We start from the raw sequence: 19,337 nt of genomic DNA on the forward strand, positions 1-19,337 counted from the left end.
GAAAAAACATATATTATTAAGAATCAATTCAAATACATGAGAGTTCACAAGGTTACATCATCCCCCAACAACAAATAGAGTTTAGTTCACCATAGACATGGTGAAACTAGATGAATAATGGAGAAGAATGAGATAGAAAAACCCTAAAAATAGAAGATGGAAGCTCCCGCATCCAAATCTACCTCCAGAGGGTGAAAGAGTGTGTTGCTGCGCTCCTCCTGCCAAAGATACAAAACCTAGAACGTCTGGGTCCTTTAAATAGAGCGAAAACATAACAGAAACGAAGTTCGGCCCATCTTGCTGGCGCTCAAGCGCCCCATTTAGGGTGCCCAGGCGGTGAGCGGTGGTTCCTGGCGCTTGAGCACTCAAAAGGGGCGCCCAAGCTTCGTGCTTCTAACGCTCAAGCGCCTAAAAGGGGCGCCAAGGCAGTGAACGACACTCTTCTGCGCTTAAGCCTCCAAAAAGGGCGCCTAAGCTTCGAGCATTCCTCCCTTCTGGTGCTTTTCCAAGCCTTTTTGAGCTCCATCTCCTTGGCACTTCATCTCTGCTTTCCGTATTATCTCATTTCCTGCCAAAACAAGGAAATTTAGTCATAAATTCATCAAATTCAACCTCAACTCTCTTATTCACACAACTTAACAGAAAAACATGATTCCAAGCAAGTTTCTAAGCAAAAAAGGGTGCATTTAGTATCAAAATTACATCACAGATAACTATATTTTCAACCGTTATCACAACCCCAAACTTAGAACTTTGCTTGTCCTCAAGCAAAACAGATTGTAACTCAGTTTTTCAGAACAATTACTACAATGATTCAACATTTTTCAAAACTTTTCCTTCTAGGACAAGAATCACTTTTATCAACTCAGCATAAGATGTCAGTCAAGATGTGTAGATGCCTTAATTCAATCAAAATCAATGTGATGCTCATATACTTCAACAGATGCTATCCTTAAGAATAATCAATCAACCAAGCAAAGATGTCATCAAAAATTCAAAGAACTACTCCTCATCAAGGAAAGTGTTTCACTCAAGCACTCAAAAGTGTATCACTCAACTCAAAGGTGTATAGTGAGGTGTTGGTGTCTTTTTTACTCTGCTATCACAATGTCACACAAATTAACTTTGCCTTTTATTTAACCACAATCAAACATACTCATAAGCAAGTTCTCATCACAAGGGCTTTTCATGGCTTGTAACATGGCTGGGCTAGAAAGGAAATTGGTTTTTCTGGTAAGCAAAATCCTTGAGTTAAGAGAGGCATTTATGATTTCATCATTCAAGCACAAACTCACTTTCTTTTTCCCAACTTTCTCTTGCATTGGGCTTTTCTTTTCTTTATTTTTATTTTTCTTTTGCTTTTGCTTTTCATGTACTCATTGTTTAGCTCAATGCTTTTTCTTTTTCCTTTCTCAATCTTTCCAGCAACCCCAAACTTGAACCTTTATCAATACCTTACAAATGTTCTCAACTTAACTCAAGGTAAAGATTTTCACAAAGGGTTTTGAAAACATGCATAAGGCTCAAGGTTCAAAGGTTAAAACAAATTGTTTTCTTTTCAGTGGACAAAAATCATGTGAAGGCTAAAAGGATAAGGGATAACAAAAGATGGCCTTGATCATATGAAACCTGCAAGCAAGTAGTTCAATCACAGAAAATTTGGGCAAAATCATTCATGCTTACAAAGTAATAGCAATTATTCACAAAAAACTCTGAAGCCCAAACCTCACACAGGTTAACTCTCAAGTTCTAGAATTCAGAAAAACACCCTGCTCAGTATCTCAATCAAATTTTACCTCAAGCACCTTTCTCATACAAACTGTGAGCCATCACCTGTATATCAGCACATCATGCACCATCTCAACATCAATCAATATAATAGAGCATCACAAAGCAGTACTTATCACAAAACACAACATAATCGAACCAATGCAGTAAAGTTAATTCAAGCCAAGTACAATAACCTATACTAGAACATAAACACGAACATAAATTAGAAAGATAAAAACTGGGTTGCCTCCTAGTAAGCGCTTCTTTAACGTCACTAGCTTGACCCAATCTTCATCATCATACCATCCATCAGTAGATGTTGTTAGTAACATCCATCAGTAGATGTCTAATCACATAGCATCCATCAGTAGATGCTAATATTTCTTATCTTCATTGGTATCCCTTAGTAGACACCAATTTTTCTCATCTTCATCGCATCCATCAGTAGATGTCTAGTCACCGTCCTCTTCCAATGCAGCATCCATCAGTAGATGTTGTAGAAGCATCCATCAGTAGATGCTATAATTACTGCCATCAGAAGCAACATTTAACCTAAAAAAAAAACTCAAACACACAAAGAAAAAATCAAATCAAAACCACACAATTAAATCAACTAAAAAGAAAATTTCAGGTAGCAGCATCCATCTGTAGATATTGTTATCTGAATCCTCTTAGCATTCCTCAGTAGATGCTGTCCAGCATCCATCCGCAAATGCTGTCATTACTGCAAAACAAAATCAAATCCACACCACACAACGAAAATAAAAAAAAAACAAAATCAGAAACTGGGTTGCCTCCCAGCAAGCGCTTCTTTAACGTCATTAGCTTGGCCCACTACAATTGCCCTGTGCCTCAATTGTTCCCTTTTCTGAATATTTTTTTTTTCTTTTTGTTGAATTTTTTTAGGAATTTAATATAACCAGGAACTTGTTGCAGTGTCCCAATCATAGGAATTTTAATCTCCAATTTCTTGAAGATTTCCATGAAACGCTCAAACTGTTTTTCCTTCTCCTTCCTATGATACTTCTTTGGGTGAGGAAGGAGTTTTTCATATGATTCTTTCATTTTTCTCTCATCCTCCTCCTTTTTCTTTTTCTTTTCTTCCCTCTCTTTTTCCTCCTTGGAACACTCCTTAGGGTATAGAAGATTTTTCTCAATTTTTTTCTTTACTCTCTCAACCTCTTCTTTTTCTTTTCTCTCTTCTTCCACATTCTTCCCCTTTTCTTTTCTCTCAACCTCACTTTTTCTCTCTTCTTTTTCTTCATCTTCCTTTACATCTTTCTCACTCAACCTTTCTTCTTTTCTCTCGATTTTTCTCTCATCTAAAACTTTGTCACTTCTAGTGATAATGGCTTGACATTCCTCCCTAGGGTTAACTTCCATATTGCCCCCAAAATCATCCAGCTTCTGAAGTATGTGACCAAGCTGCATCTCCATTCTTCTGAGTGTCGCTTTAGTGCTTTTGTGATGAGAATCAGACATCTGCATTAATTGTTGAAGTGTGTCATTCATCTTAGCCATTCTTTCTAAGGGAAAGAGTTGTTCTGCCATTGTTGTTGTGGCAGCCTATCAAATTGTTCGGCAGCTTGCCCAAATTGACTTTGACCCATGTTTAAGTGAGGTTTCCACCAGTGGTTGAAATTACCTTAGTGGAATTTAGTGTCCATATAGTTAACTTCTTGTTCGAATTGCATCCTGCATAAACTAAACACAAAACCCTAGAAACACTGTTAGCACAAAAACAAAGCAAAACGACACAAAACACAAATTAAAATTAAAAAAAATTAAAATTAAAAAAAATTAAAAAATTAAAAATTAAAAATAAAAATAAAGTCAAAGTTAATCAAGAATCAACAAAAATAGAATAGTTTAAATCGTGAGTCCCCGACAACGACGCCAAAAACTTGTTGATGGATCGACAAGTGTACTGAATCGCACAAGTAATATAAAATGGTAACACCAAGTATCGTGTCCCAAAAGACTCTCGACACTAGACAGTTGTGTGATAACTTGATTAATTAAAACTTAAAGAAAACAAGATCATTGGTTTCAAATGCAAAAACAGAATATTAAATATGAATGCAAGTTGATCGATAGTAAAGTAGCACAATGATGAACGGATGTTGTTTAATATGAGATGAGTATGTTGTTAGGGTTAGATTTCGCCAAGTTCCCTCTCATGTATGTAAGAATTCTTCTTTATGCATTAATGTTAACGTCACTCACTAAATCACTTAAACCCGATCCCTCGGCGAAATAAGCCTGTCCTTAATCACTAGTTCATGCAATTCCTAGCATTCCTAGTAATTAAATGTGAAGATCAAGAGCTTTAATACGACCAAGACTCATACCCTTATCCCTGTTAAATATTACTCTTGGGAGTAATTCAACAAGAACCTGAATTGTAAGGAACCTCCTGGCACTCATGCAATTCATAAATCATGCTATTGAATGAATTAAACAAAGCAAGCGTTGTAACAAATGAATTACTCTAACAATTAATGAAAAAGCATATATTATTAAGAATCAATTCAAATACATGAGAGTTCACAAGGTTACATCATCCCCCAACAACAAATAGAGTTTAGTTCACCATAGACATGGTGAAACTAGATGAATAATGGAGAAGAATGAGATAGAAAAACCCTAAAAATAGAAGATGGAAGCTCCTGCATCCAAATCTGCCTCTAGAGGGTGAAAGAGTGTGTTGCTGCGCTCCTCCTGCCAAAGATACAAAACCTAGGACGTCTGGGTCATTTAAATAGAGGGAAAAGAGAACAGAAACGAAGTTTGGCCCATGTCGTTGGCACTCAAGCGCCCCACTTAGGGCGCCCGGGCGGTGAGCGGTGGTTCCTGGCGCTTGGGCGCCCAAAAGGGGCGCCCAAGCTTCGTGCTTCTGACGCTCAAGCGCCCAAAAGGGGCGCCCAGGTGGTGAGCGACACTCTTTTGCGCTTAAGCCTCCAAAAAGGGCGCCCAAGCTTCGAGCATTCCTCCCTTCTGATGCTTTTCCAGGCCTTTCTGAGCTTTATCTCCTTGGCACTTCATCTCTGCTTTCCGTATTATCTCATTTCCTGCCAAAACAAGGGAATTTAGTCATAAGTTCATAAAATTCAACCTCAACTCTCTTATTCACACAACTTAACAGAAAAACATGATTCCAAGCAAGTTTCTAAGCAGGAAAGGGTGGATTTAGTATGAAAATTACATCACAGATAACGGTATTTTCAACCGTTATCACCTTCCAAGGCGCAGCTCTATATTGGTGGACATCCGTAATCAGAGAACAAAGGATGCAATGAGACTACACCATCCAATATTGGATTGAGCTCAAAGTCGCCTTGCATCGAAGACATGTGCCATCATATTATGCCTGGGAGATCAAGGACAAGCTCCATAGACTCCAACAAAGAAACATGAGTGTCGAGGAATATCGACAAAAGATGGAACTACTCATGTTAAGAGCTGGAATTAAAGAGGAAGAAAGATTCACCATAGGTAGGTTTCAAAGTGGACTTAACTATGAGATCCGTGATAAGGTAGAGCTTTTACCTTACCTCGATCTCAATGATTTCGTGCAGCTATGTGTGAAAGTGGAAGAACAAAATAGACGAAAAACTTTCACCAAGAGGACTTACCCTACTACCTCCACATATAGGAAAGATCCTAAGAGGGAGGGTAGTTATTCAAGGTATGAGAAAATTCGAGAGAGAGAAAAAGAAAGAGTCAAGGGTAAAGATTAAGATTTGAAAAAAGAGAAGGAAAGAGAGAAGGGAAATGAGAGAGACAATATTCACAAAGAGCTCTCATGAGATTCTAAGAGTAGGGAGACCTAATGTTTTAAGTGTGGGGAAAGAGGACACTATTCTACTGAGTGTCATATTAAGAGGTCAACCTACATGTTGAGCATGGTAGTGATAGTGAGGACTCTTCTTCAAGTGAGTCTGAGTTATCTTTGTCTAATGAGGAACAAGAGACTCCATACTTATGGTTAGACAACTCCTGGAAACAAAGCATGTTGAGCTAGAACAAACTCAATGAGTAAACCTATTCCACACACGCTATAAAGTTTTAAACAAAACTTGTTCTATAATTGTGGATAGTGGTTCTTGTTGCAACTATTGTAGCTCTCGAATGGTTGAAAAGTTAGACTTAACTACTATTCCTCATCCAAACCCTTACAAACTTCAATGGATCAAAGAGGATGAAGGGATAGTAGTAAAGGAATAAGTAAGTGTACCTATATCCATTGACAAATATGAAGATCAAATCATTTGCGATATTGTTCCAATGGGAGTTGGTCACATCTTACTTGGATGACCCTGACAATTTGACAAACAAGCTTTGTATGATGGGGTCACAAATAAGATAATCATCCAACATAAGGGAAAAAAGATTATATTGAGCCCTCTTACACCATCACGGGTGCGAGAGGATCAAATCATTCTTAAAAAAAGGTTGGATGGGGAGAAAAAGATTGAAAATAAAAAAGGCTCAAAAGAGAAGAATGTGAGTTTGGTAGGTCGTGCCTCGACCAAAGTTGTTGTCCATTCAAAAAATTCTAAAACTCTTTTCCTAGCATAACCTCATTTTCTTCTCTATTGCAAAGAGGCACTTGTCTCCGAAAATTATCAACTTGATTCTCTACCCAAGGGATTACAAAAGCTTTTAAGAGAATTTGATGATCTATTTCCTACAGAGGTTCCAAGTGGTTTACCACTTCTTAGGTAAATAGAACATCAAATTGATTTCATTCTTGGGGCTAGCCTTCCCAATCAAGTCAATAATTTATTGGACAAGGGGTGGATCCAGAAAAGCCTTAGTCCTTGTGCGGTGCCAGTGTTGTTGGTCCGAAAGAAATATGGATCATGGAGGATGTGTACTGGTTGTAGGGCCATCAACAACATCAATGTTAAGTATAGGCACCATATTCCTCACTTGGATGATATGTTAGATGAGCTACATGGAGCAAACATGTTTACTAAGATTGATCTTAAAAGCGGATATCACCAAATTAGAATAAAAGAAGGAAATTAATGGAAAACCGCTTTTAAGACCAAATTTGGTTTATATGAATGGTTAGTCATGCCTTTTGGCTTAACCAATGCTCCTAGTACCTTCATGTGACTAATGAATCATGTCCTTCAGGATTACATAGGAAGGTTTGTTGTGGTCTACTTTGACGAAATTTTAATATATAGCCAAGGTCGTAAAGAACATCTTCACCATGTTAGGAAGGTCTTGAGTTTTCTTAGACAACATCATCTCTTTGCCAACTTTGACAAATGTACTTTTTGTCAAGAAAGTATAATTTTTCTGGGATTCAAAGTTGGAAAAGACAGTGTCCATGTTGATCCTGACAAAATCAGGCTATCCAAGAATGGCCTGTTTTGAAAACCGTGGGAGAAGTAAGAATTTTTCTCGGTCTCGCTGGTTTCTATAGACGTTTTGTAGAAAACTTCTCTACTATTGTTGTTCCCCTCAATGAGCTGATAAAGAAAGATGTGTCATTCAAATGGGGTGATTGACAAATCTTAGCCTTTGAGACCTTAAAGCTTAAGTTAACACATGCGCTCATTCTACACTTACTTGATTTTTCCAAAGGCTTTCACGTAGAATGTGATGCATCTAGGGTTGGGATAGGAGAAATCTTAATTCAAGAAGGTCATCCCATTGCTTATTTTAGTGAAAACCTTCAGGGAACAACTTTGAACTATCCCACCTATGACAAAGAGTTATATGCCCTTATACGAGCATTGAAGACTTGGGAGCATTACCTGGTATCACGAGAATTTATAATCAACACTCACCATGAATCTCTCAAGTATCTCAAAGGGCAAGGAAAATTAAACAAGAGACATGCAAAGTGGATAGAGTTCCTCGAGCAGTTTCCATATGTCATCAAACGTAAGAAGGGGAGTACTAATGTTGTTGCGGATGCTTTATCTAGACGTCATTCATTATTAGTCACTCTAGGATCACAAATACTAGGCTTTGATGACATCAAACAACTTTATGAAACTGATCCTACATTTGCATCCACTTATGCATCTTGTCTTAAGAAGCCATTTGATGGATTCTATTTATCCGAGGGGTATCTTTATAATAAAGGCAAACTCTGTATACCTCAAGGATCCATTAGAAATCTTCTTATAAAAGAAAGTCACGGAGGAGGACTCATGGGCCATCATGGAGTTGATAAAACTCTAAATATTTTGAAGAGTAAATGTTATTGGCCACACATGATAGTAGACGTCCAAAGGCATTGCTCTAGTTGTATAACTTGTTTACAAGCTAAATCTAAAGTTATGCCTCATGGAGTTTACCTTCCTCTTCCCATAGCTAGTGCCCCTTGGGAGGATATTAGTATGGACTTTGTCCTAGGATTGCCAAGAACTCAAAAGGGCTTTGATTCTATCTTTGTGGTGGTTGATCGATTTAGTAAAATGGCTCATTTCATCCCTTGCCACAAAGTAGATGATGCTAGCTATATTGCAAGACTCTTCTTTAAAGAGTAGTCAAATTACAGGGCTTACCCAAAACTATAGTTTTTGATAGAGATGTTAAGTTCCTTAGCTATTTTTGGAAAAGATTATGGGCCAAGCTAGGAACTAAACTATTATTTTCTACTACGTGTCACCCACAAACTGATGGGCAAACCAAAGTAGTAAATAGATCTTTATCTACTCTATTACGGGTAATGTTAAGAGGAAATCATAAGAATTGGGATGATGATCTACCTCACATAGAATTTTCTTATAATAGAGTAGTCCACAAGACAACTAATATTTCTCCTTTTGAGGTTGTTTATGGTTTTAACCCTCTCACACCTCTTGATCTACTACCTCTTCCAGAATCATCTTCTTTTCGTTATAAAGAAGGAGTTTCTAAAGCAGAGTTCACCGAGAAGTTACATGAAAAGGTTAAACTCCATATTGAAAAACAAACCCAAAAATATACTGAATACAACAACAAAGGGAGAAAACAAGTAATTCTTAAAGAAGGAGACCTAGTTTGGCTTCATTTGAGAAAGGATAGATTTCCCTCTCAACGCAAGTCCAAACTTAGTCCACGAGGTGATGGTCCATTCAAGGTGGTCAAGAAAATAAATGACAATGCATACATGTTAGACATTCCTGAAAGTTATGGTGTCAGTCCTACTTTTAACATCTGCGACTTCATTCCTTTCACAAGTAATGCTCAATAGGAAGAAGCAGATCTGAGGACAGATCATTTTCAAGAGGGAGGGACTGATAGAGGACCATCTAAGATACAACTAGGACCTCTAACAAGAGCCATGTCTAGAAGGATTCAAGAAGAAGAAGGATCACTCACCACTTTACTCCTATGGAACATCACTTATTAATCATTTCTTCTCTTTACTAAATACATTTACATTGTTTTGTAGGACAACAATAAAAGTTGGAAACCATGTCTATGCATCTTAGAAAGCTTGACAAAGCAAGAGAAAGCAAGGAAGGCAAAGAGGAGTGCAATTTCAACCATTGCGACGACCAACGTTTTTTGTGCAGCTTTATGTTTTCAACACGTGATTGATTAGTTGGCTTCTGAAACTTGCACACCGAGCTTTGTAGCTTCTCCAAACACACTTCGTTTGTATTTTTAGAAGCTTGCAAGGCAAGTTTCAAAGTCCTCTCTTCATCGATAAAAGGGAGGCTCTTCTCCTTTGTAAAGGGAACTTGAATGTTATAACGAAACGCTACTGAGATTCTTCCAGCCATCTTTGCTTCGAGTTCAGTGCCTTGTGCCTCTTTAGCACGTCCTCCTCTAGCTTCCTTCCCCTTTGGAAGGTTGTCTAAGCTTGAGATACACTATACACACATCCAAACTCCACAAAACCTTACATCAAACACTTGGCGCACGTCTAAACTTCCATCATTCTCCTACAATCCGCTGCTGCATTCTAGGTCGTGGAGCACTCTTGCTTGAAGTGTGGAGTAGTTCCTATCACTTTGGGTTGTATCTTTTTGGAAATTTTATGACTTGAATTAAAGGGGTCATGGGTTGTTAAAAAAGGGGTTTTATAGTGTATGCTTCAAGAACTGTCATTGAATTAAGGTATTTGAGTAATGGAGTGTATTATGATGAAAATAAATATGGTATTAATGTTGTCACGTGTTTTTGTGTTTACGGAATGGACTAGCTGAGTGGAGGTAAAAATCCTATTTTTAGATGTGGTGATGTACGAAAAATGATATAAATGTATGAGAGCATTAAGGTGTTGTATTTTGCATAATATGGGATAATTGTTGTAAGTATGAGATATGTGTCTTTAAGATTGGAATTTGGTAATTGGTTTCATTAAGAAAGAGTAGTATAATCCAAGGCTTAGGAATTTAATATTTTGATTGAAATGAAATGAAAATGGCTTATAAAGTACGTGTAGGTTGGTAATAATGTATGTTTACTCTATAAATGTAATTATGGTGACTAAACATGAACAAGAGATTATTTTCCGAGGAGAAACTGAATAGTATAGAGTTATGGGTCGAGCAATTTAATTTGATGATATAAATATTGTTGTATTGTTAAGAATAAATTTTTGAATTTTGAAATGAGCTAAATGCTAGGGACATGTAGATCTAAGTTAATTAAAATTAGTTGTATTGTTTTGGAAATTAAATTAGGAATTGTAATTAGAACATATTAGAGTTTAAGTTGATATACAAATCTCTAGATTTATTAATAATTCTGAAGCATAAAAATTGTATCTTAAAGGTACTTAAATGCTTTTTGCTTTGGTGATAAATGATATTGTTGAAGTACTTGAAAAACACTAGAAGGGGGTTGAATAGTGTTAATAAAAAAATGTTTTCGCAATCCTTCTGATATAGCACGCTTATCGAGCTCTTGAAATGTTCTTTTGAAAGCTTAAACGCTCAACTTGAGATTTATGTATAAGCGTCAATAAGTATGGCGTGCTAATAAGAATATATCTTCTGCAATGTTTTGTAAGAACTTCCTTAAAGAAAATAATCGTTTAGATTGGAAGTTCTTGTATTTAAAATATAAAGCTCAACTGTAGGTTTTTCAAGAGGGTCGTTTAGTTAAGAGAAGAGAAAATAACACGAGATTTTATACTGGTTCGCTCCAACTGAACGTCCAATCTCCTCCGCAAAGGGTTCCACTATAATCTTCACACGATTACAAATGAGTATTAGCACCACTCCTGGTACTCAACTACCTCGTCGAGATTTCCTTTGAGTATTAGAACCACTCTTGGTACTCAACACCCTGTTAAGATTTCCTTTGAGTATTCGCACCACTCTTGGTACTCAACAACCTGCCGAGATCTCCTTGAGTATTCGCACCACTCTTGGTACTAGACTATCGCACCTAGATTCCTCAACTCAAATAGAGTTCATTTATGAGTGTTTTAATTCTATTCAGAATTGTAATCAACGATTTCTTACAAGTAGTTCAGACTATATCTCTCAACGAGAGGATTTGAATACAATACAATGCAGTCTAAACACTTGCAAATGTTTTTCTCTTCTCTCTTACAACAGTAAGCAATTTTACAATGAAGCTCGAGAGTATCTCTTTCTCTTTTTCTCTTCTCTTCTCTTTTCTTCAACTCAAATGTATTCTTTTTCTTGAGCTCTTTCTCCTTTTTTTTCAAGATGGATATATCATTGTAAGCTCTTCTTTCTTAAGATTTTCTCTTAAGTTATCCTCTTGATTTTCTTCTTGATATATCTTCTATTTATACGCTTCGTGAATATTTGTCTATTAGTTTGAGTTTGTAGTTTATAACATTGATACTTGTATTTTCTCTTTCTTCTTTTCACAGCAGTCATTGTTTAAGTCAACTTTGTAAGAGCAAGCATGTTTTTCCAGTCCTTTGCTTGAAGTAGGTTGTACGATCTTTTTATACTTTTCTTCAAGTGAGGAACATTCCGTGAATATCTCTTTTGCCTTTAACATCCACATTTTGATATTTGAACTGTAGCAGTGTGCATGCATGTACACTACCTTATCTGCAAAATTAGAGTAAATTGTGCATGCAACAAATATGATTTTTCTTATCACTTTTGCTTTTGAACGTTGAGCATTTAATGTTATTTAATGTTTGCTCATAACAACAAAGTGCTTTTGATTTCCTATCATTAGGTAACATTTTACCATTAAGTTATTTTTCTTGAAGATATCAAGCGTAGATATACACTTCATCAAAAGATGAGGTAGTTGTTGAGCTCATGGTATCGTTTATCCAAGTAAATGCTTTTTTTATCTTTTGTCTCTTTTTAGACAGATGGTGTTTATCTTGTTTAAGTTTCCTTATACTTTTTAAGTCATTTAATGTATTTTGTCAGAGACATTGTCTCGACCTATTTTGTTTTTTAGAGAAGCCAGATACTTATTCTAGGTATTATAAGCATTGAGCTTTTATCATAATCTCTCTTGGACGCTTTAGGCAAAACATCTTTTAGTCATACGTCTGGATGTTTTAACCTAGATGTTTCTTTATTTCCTAGGACCTAAGTGTTTTCCTACGGTTTTCTACGTTTGGGGATTCTGGTTCTAGGTTGTGTTTGTTTGGAGTTTAGGCTCTAAGTCTTGTGTTCTTACCCTAAGTTATTTCTGATTATTACTCTATTTTAATGTTATTTGATTAAACTTCAAAACATGGGAGCATTTAGTTGTATAGACGATTTTGACTTTAACAATTGTTATGTATACTTTGTTCTTATTCAAATAGCTCACTCATACATTTGTTTGCTTTGCTTATTTTTGTGCTTTGATATTATCGTATAATGTGTTATACAAGAGCTCAGATAGAAATACAGATGTTTTGCAGAGGCTTTATAGGTTTCGTAGACCTACGAGAGGGGAAATAGAATTTTCTAGGGAAATTTTCCAATGTGTATGTCATTATGCAATTTAAAGAAATTATATTAGGTTTTAAGGGAATTATATTTTATTTCTAAAGAATTTCAAGGCTTTATGTATGTCTATACAACTAAAGTGAACATTCTTCTTATAAATATATTTAACCTTATGTTTGTACGAAATCAATTTAATTAAGAAATTCTCTTTCGATATGAATAATAAGCTTTTAAGTTATGATAAGTTTATATATTTGGAAAAGTTTATTTATGAGTAAAATCGAACGAACAAATTTTAGTCCTTGACATTTTTAGTGACATCCAAATAAGGGATATTGTAGTTATGATTTTTTCATTTGTTTTTTGATTTTTTGATTTTTTTGTTCTTCTTTAAAGTTTAAGGATTATATATCTATATATATATATATACATATATATATATATATATATATATATATATATATTAATTTTTTAACTTTATTTAAAATTTTATTTTCATTTATTTTTAATTTTTTATGAATTTTTTTGTTATGGAAATAAAAAAACGAGGTTCATCTACATATCGGGTTAAGAGTTCTTCATAGGGTGAAATCAAGGAGACCTACGACATCTGCTCGTAGAAGGGGGTCGTTTTGAAGAAGTTTTGGAATTAACTCATCTTAATCTTCATGAGCACGAGGAGGAAGTTATTGAGAAGCAACATGATGTTGTTGAGCAGCATAAGGATATTGTTCAAGAAGAACATGAAGTAGGTGGATTTCTTGGAGGTCCACATGATACATCATTGTTGACGAGCTATGCTTATCATTTTGCTTTCACACCGAGGCAAGGCTAGATTAATACAGTAGTTGAATAATTTTTTTCTTGAATTTTTATGCTTGATGAGTTGTTTGAACTTTATATTCAATTGTTTTCTCTAGGATCAAAGGGAGATCAAGTTGGTCTCCCATGAAAAAAAATATAAACAAATTTGGAACATGTCATTTGTCTATTCAAATTTTGTAATGAATTCATGTTTGATGTCTCTATGTGATATTTCTTAGGATTACACCGATAAGGGCTTGATATTGGTGTTCGTTGAGAGATGACATAAAAAGACAAACATTTTTCATGTCCTTGTTAGTGAGATGATTGTCACACTAGATGTTGTATTTGCGCAGTTACATATGCTTATAATGAGACAATTGTAACATCCCGATTTGGGATGCCATGAGTAAAGTATAAAACATTATTATTTGCGAAAATTTAAAATCTGATACCATTGCAGAAAAGTAAAGTAATAAAAATGTTAATTTCTTTAACGCCTACTTGTTGCATGCACTATTTTTATGGATAAGAGAGACACCTTCATTTGTGTATCATACCTGTTGCTCTTCAAAGACTTGTAGTCATGTGACAGATATGCTTAAGAAGTTGTTGCACATGCCCACTTGTATGAGCAACTTGGAAATGCCAGTTTTGTATAGACAAAACAATTAGTTTGATATTTGACTCTTTTATAGGTAGACATATATCTTGCACTTTGATTTCCTTTATTATTTCATTATTGAAAAACCTTTAATTAATTATTTTTAGAGTTGGATATATGAGTATTTCTCTTGGATGGAAATGAGACATTTGTTGCCTAGTTATGATGAAGGTAGACCTCAGGCTACACGTTAGGTGATAAGGAGGCAAATTTCTAGCCTACATAAGGTCAGGACACATTTGGATGGCTTGACACGTGTTAAGGCAATTTGGATATAAGCAACCAATCTTGCAATCGCTAAACGTTGTTCCAAAGGTTGACATAACCATTAATGATTGTTGGTTGAACTTTGTCGAGCACATGTTGGTGAATGTCACACCGACATCATATCCATTTGCATGTGTTAAGGGATACCTGTAATGGTTCACAAGGATATCTCATCCCTATGTTATTTCTGCTACTAGGACGACCAACCGAGTCTTATACCTCGACTTCGTCGACATCTCCCAGATGACATTCCAGTTTGTAGGAGATTAGAGTTAGAATCTGGTTTGCTGGTATGTAATCATACAATGTTTATGTGTTTATGTTATTAAAGAATATTAATTTATTTGTTGTTATCATCATTGTCGGGATCTATCAACCGCATGATGAAAATCTTACAGATGATGATTGATTGTCGTGATGTTAACGAAGGCGTTGTAGCCTGAGACCGTATTAATGAGGCATTACAGATAACTCGTGCAGAGTTTGAAAAACATGCACCCAATAGTATATGAGATTCACTATCAAATCCTATATGCTTCACTTGATCAAACTCCTGAGCAATGAATCTCAAAGCATATTTTGACACACTTCCAACCAATCTTTTATATATGTTGTTTTAAAAGCGTCACTCATAAGGATGCCTTTATCTCATTATATCGCAGGATGATGATGTTATGAATTGCATTCCAATATGAATACAAGTCTCTCATACTACTCCCCAATACTTTCTTCAAGCTCTAGTGAGCATACTCATCCCTGATACAAATGACATAAACAATATAATAAAACATCAAACATAAAAAACTAAATAAAATAAGATTAAACATATATGTTTGTTGTTGTGTTTCCTAAATGCATAACTTGGTTTGTCTAGGCCTTTACAAAATATTTCTTATACGAAATGATCCAAGAGTCATTGACATATTCAAAGAATAAAAGTTATGAAATACAAGCATGATGAAGGCGATCAACACAATTAGTAAACATTGGTTCATGTTCACAATCCATGACATTTTTCATATTTTCGTGACAACATCTCATGCCTCAAAAGAATTTACTAACATTTTGTACTTGGCTTGCACATTTTTCTGAATGTAGAAAAGACATAGGAGATGATAACATTCAGGAAATATAATGTCAATGACATTCATCAAAATTAGGTCTCTATCGTTAACAATGACCTATGAACTGCCCTTATGTGTCAAAAATAATCACTTTAGCCTTTCTATAGCCCAAGTGAAATTCTTTTGTCGTTCACTTGATAAGAATACAAAGGCCACTAAGAAAGTCAACTCTATTGATGTGACCCCAACTATCTCAAGCAATGGTAATCGATATTTTTTTGTTTTGTATGTGCTATCCATCAACAAAAAAATATTAAATTTATTGAACAATATGGCTACATCAGGATGTGTCCAAAGAGGTCACTTACCTCCTTAAATTCATCGACACATATACTCTAATGGATGTATTTATCATGTTCTAACATCATCATCAGTTGTTGTAATTCATTTATCGAATCTCTTAATGATCGTTTGTAAGTATATCTTGCATTATATACTTGTTTGATTATTGTCACATTACAATCATTATTTTCTTTGAGAGTAAGGAGAATGTTTGTAGGCTTCACTTGACTTTTAGTCATATCAACAAACAATAATTGTTCGGTATAATTTAACCTCCTAGCAAAGGGGTGACCAAGTAAAGTTTGTGTCAAATCATGGTTATGATATACACACATTACCTTCAATACACATCATTTTCCATTAGAAATTGGCTAACCTTTCAATTACACTCGCATTTTCTTATGTCGAATATACTAGGATGAACATCATGTTTGTATTTCTTGTACTTTCCACCTCCTTCACATTCTAACAACACAAACGTCTTTCTCCTAGGTTTAACATTAGTTTTATCACACTACAAAAAAGAAGGGCATTACCGAAGGCCAGAAGCCCTCGGAAACAGCCCAAAACCGTCGGTAAAAGGTAATTACCGAAGGCTTATCGACGGCCAAAGAGCCCTCGGTAAATCGCTTGTCGCTAACATTTACCGAGGGCTTTTGACCTTCGGTAATTACCGAGGGCCAAAAGCCTTCGGTAATTACCGAGGGCCAAAAGCCTTCGGTAATTACCGAATAGCTGAAAAAAAAAGTATAATGGAGGGTACTCAGTCAGGTGAACAGGGGTCTGGTAATCGTTTACACCAACCCTGTAAACGATTACCCGAGAGAAAATTGGAATTTGTACAGAAAGTCCAACACAGGTACTCAGTCAGGTGAACAGGGGTCACCATTGAAAAAAGAAGTGACTTTTAGGCACTTTTGCACTTGTCTTAGGTTGTTCCTTGTGTTTAGTGGTGGGAGAGGGAGGTTAGTGATGTGATTATGTCCCAATGATGGAGGAAAGTGATGTTTTGGCACCCCATGATGGAGGAAAGAAACAATGTTTATGAGATGAGCAACTTGAGTGAGATAACATGCTGTCAACTTTGACCTTTGTTGGCTATTTTACTGATAACTTTTCCCACCGACCTCCAAATGATGTGATTCTTTTTTTATTAGAAACTAGACTCAAAAATCTTTCCAATGACTACTAATTTGTAATTTTTGGACATCTGAGTTGGTACAGTTTATTGTTTCAAGTTAGCGTTTCATATATTTTTGCCAACTCTGACCTTTGCTTGTTCTTTTGCTCATAACTTTCTCCACCGAACTCCAAATGAGTTGATTCTTGTTTTGTTGGAATCTATACTCAAAGACCTTTCAAATTATGCCTTAGAAATCAAATTTACACCTTCTTTGACACTGTAATCGATTACAAGGACACTGTAAACGATTACCCGAGAGAAAATTGGATTTTGTACAGAAAGTCCAACACAGGTACTCAGTCAGGTGAACAGGGGTCACCATTGTTAAAAGAAGTGAGTTTTAAGCACTTTTGATCTTGTCTTAGGCTGGTCCTGGTGTTTTAGTGGAGGAAAGTGATGTTTTGGCACCCCATGATGGAGGAAAGAAACAATGTTTATGAGATGAGCAACTTGGGTGAGATAACATGTTGTCAACTTTGACCTTTGCTGGCTAGGTAATTCTTTGCTTTTGACAAGTTTCCTAGCTTCATTCCACTAGTTTAGACATGTTAGGATGTTCACATACCTTAGAATGAGTCTACATTAGGTGAAATGACAATTTGTCACCTTATAAGTACACTTTTTAGGTATTAAATACTCAAACTTTGAGTTTTAGGTTATTGTTTTGCTTTTTATGGATTTTTTACAATGTTTTAGTCATATCCTTACATTTGGAAACATAAACCTGCACATGCCAACCCAGAATCGAAAATTGGAGCAAACAAATTTTCAAAGACTACTTGATTTGAACACTGCACTAGGAAAATGCTTATAATTTGGTGGTTTTAAACCCAATATTGATTGGAAGTCATTCAGCAGCTCAATTGTTGCATCAAACAACTTTGTATCATCATTTTAAAGATGTTTAAACACAAACAGTTTGAAAACATCTTGCAATGTGAATTCACTGGTTCACTTCCATTTTAAAGCCAATTTTGATGGTTTAAGAGATGATTATGCATATAGGCATAAAAATGACCATTTGAACAGTGCACACAACTTTAAAATGGAAAAATAAACTTGCTCAAACTTTGTATATGCACGAACACAACAAGATTCAACAAATCATACTTGCTATAGCCAAATATGCATGAAAATGTTACCAAAACTACACCAGAATTTAGAATTCAGTGAAATGAAATGAAGACAACAGTTGCAATGACTCTAAGACATCCTAAAACACTTGATATAACTGCAGAGAATCAGCTAGAAGAATTTAAACACCTAAGACACAAGCAAAGATATCAATCACGGTGAAAAGATTGATCAAAAAAGCAATAACAGCACCTTGATTCAGGATTTATTAGCAACTCAACTATGCTTTTTGCACTTTAGTGATTAATACAGGTTGCTATTACTTGGAACATGTTTCATATCATTAAACAAACTTGCACATTGCTTAAGAAACAAAAAAGTTCCACTGAAACAGATTTATGAGATTGCACTAGATTTATTCCATTTTGTGCAGAATTTTTGAAACAGAATCATGTTTTAACTGATGTAGCACATATAATCAAGGCTAGACATTGTCTCATTACCTTATATGATTCATAAATGACTACAAATGCACTGCAACTACAGAAAAGAATCAAACCTTAGCTGGAAAACAAATTTTGCACTAGAAAAAGTCCCTAGTTTGGTGGTTTGATACTAAAAAACATATGCAAGTGATTTAAACACACAACTGAATGTTCAAGTAACTTTATTTGATGATTTTAATTGTCTTTAAACTCTAAAATGAGTTATAAACATCCTGCAACTCAAAATCACTACTCCACTTCTATTTTAACTCAAAAAGTGATGGTTTAGAAAGCATAAACCCAAAATCAACCCTTGCTATTCCAAATCAGTTGTGGATACTTTTGCATCAAGGAAAGCACATCAAATAAGCTATGAAGTGCATTTCCACAGCTTTACTGCTTAAACCATATGATTGCACAGTTTTCAACTTATCACCATGCTAGCTTTGCTTTAAATCACTAATTCGAGTTTAATTTCACCTAGTTGATATTTTCCAGCTTGATTCAGTGTTAATACTTATTTCAAAGTTGTTTGCATTGTTGTTTGGTCCTTTGTTTCACTAAAACTCAGTTTGGGGTGTGAGGTTGCTTATTTTCCTGCATAATGGGATGTTAGGAGGTCATATTATGATCTATGTTGTTTCTGTACCAATTCCCAGCTTAAACAAATCTAATTTCATAATATAAAGTTGCTGGAATTGATTAATTGGCCTTAGAGCAACTTGTGTGCGTTTTCACATCTCAAAAATCCATTCTGAGTTCATTTTTGGTATAAGTGGATGTTGTGAAGTCTGATTTTAATTTTACATTGCAAGTAGACTTGGTTGGATTGAGTAA

Source organism: Vigna angularis, chromosome 3 (assembly GCF_016808095.1).
Source record: "Vigna angularis cultivar LongXiaoDou No.4 chromosome 3, ASM1680809v1, whole genome shotgun sequence".
Lineage (NCBI taxonomy): Eukaryota > Viridiplantae > Streptophyta > Magnoliopsida > Fabales > Fabaceae > Vigna > Vigna angularis.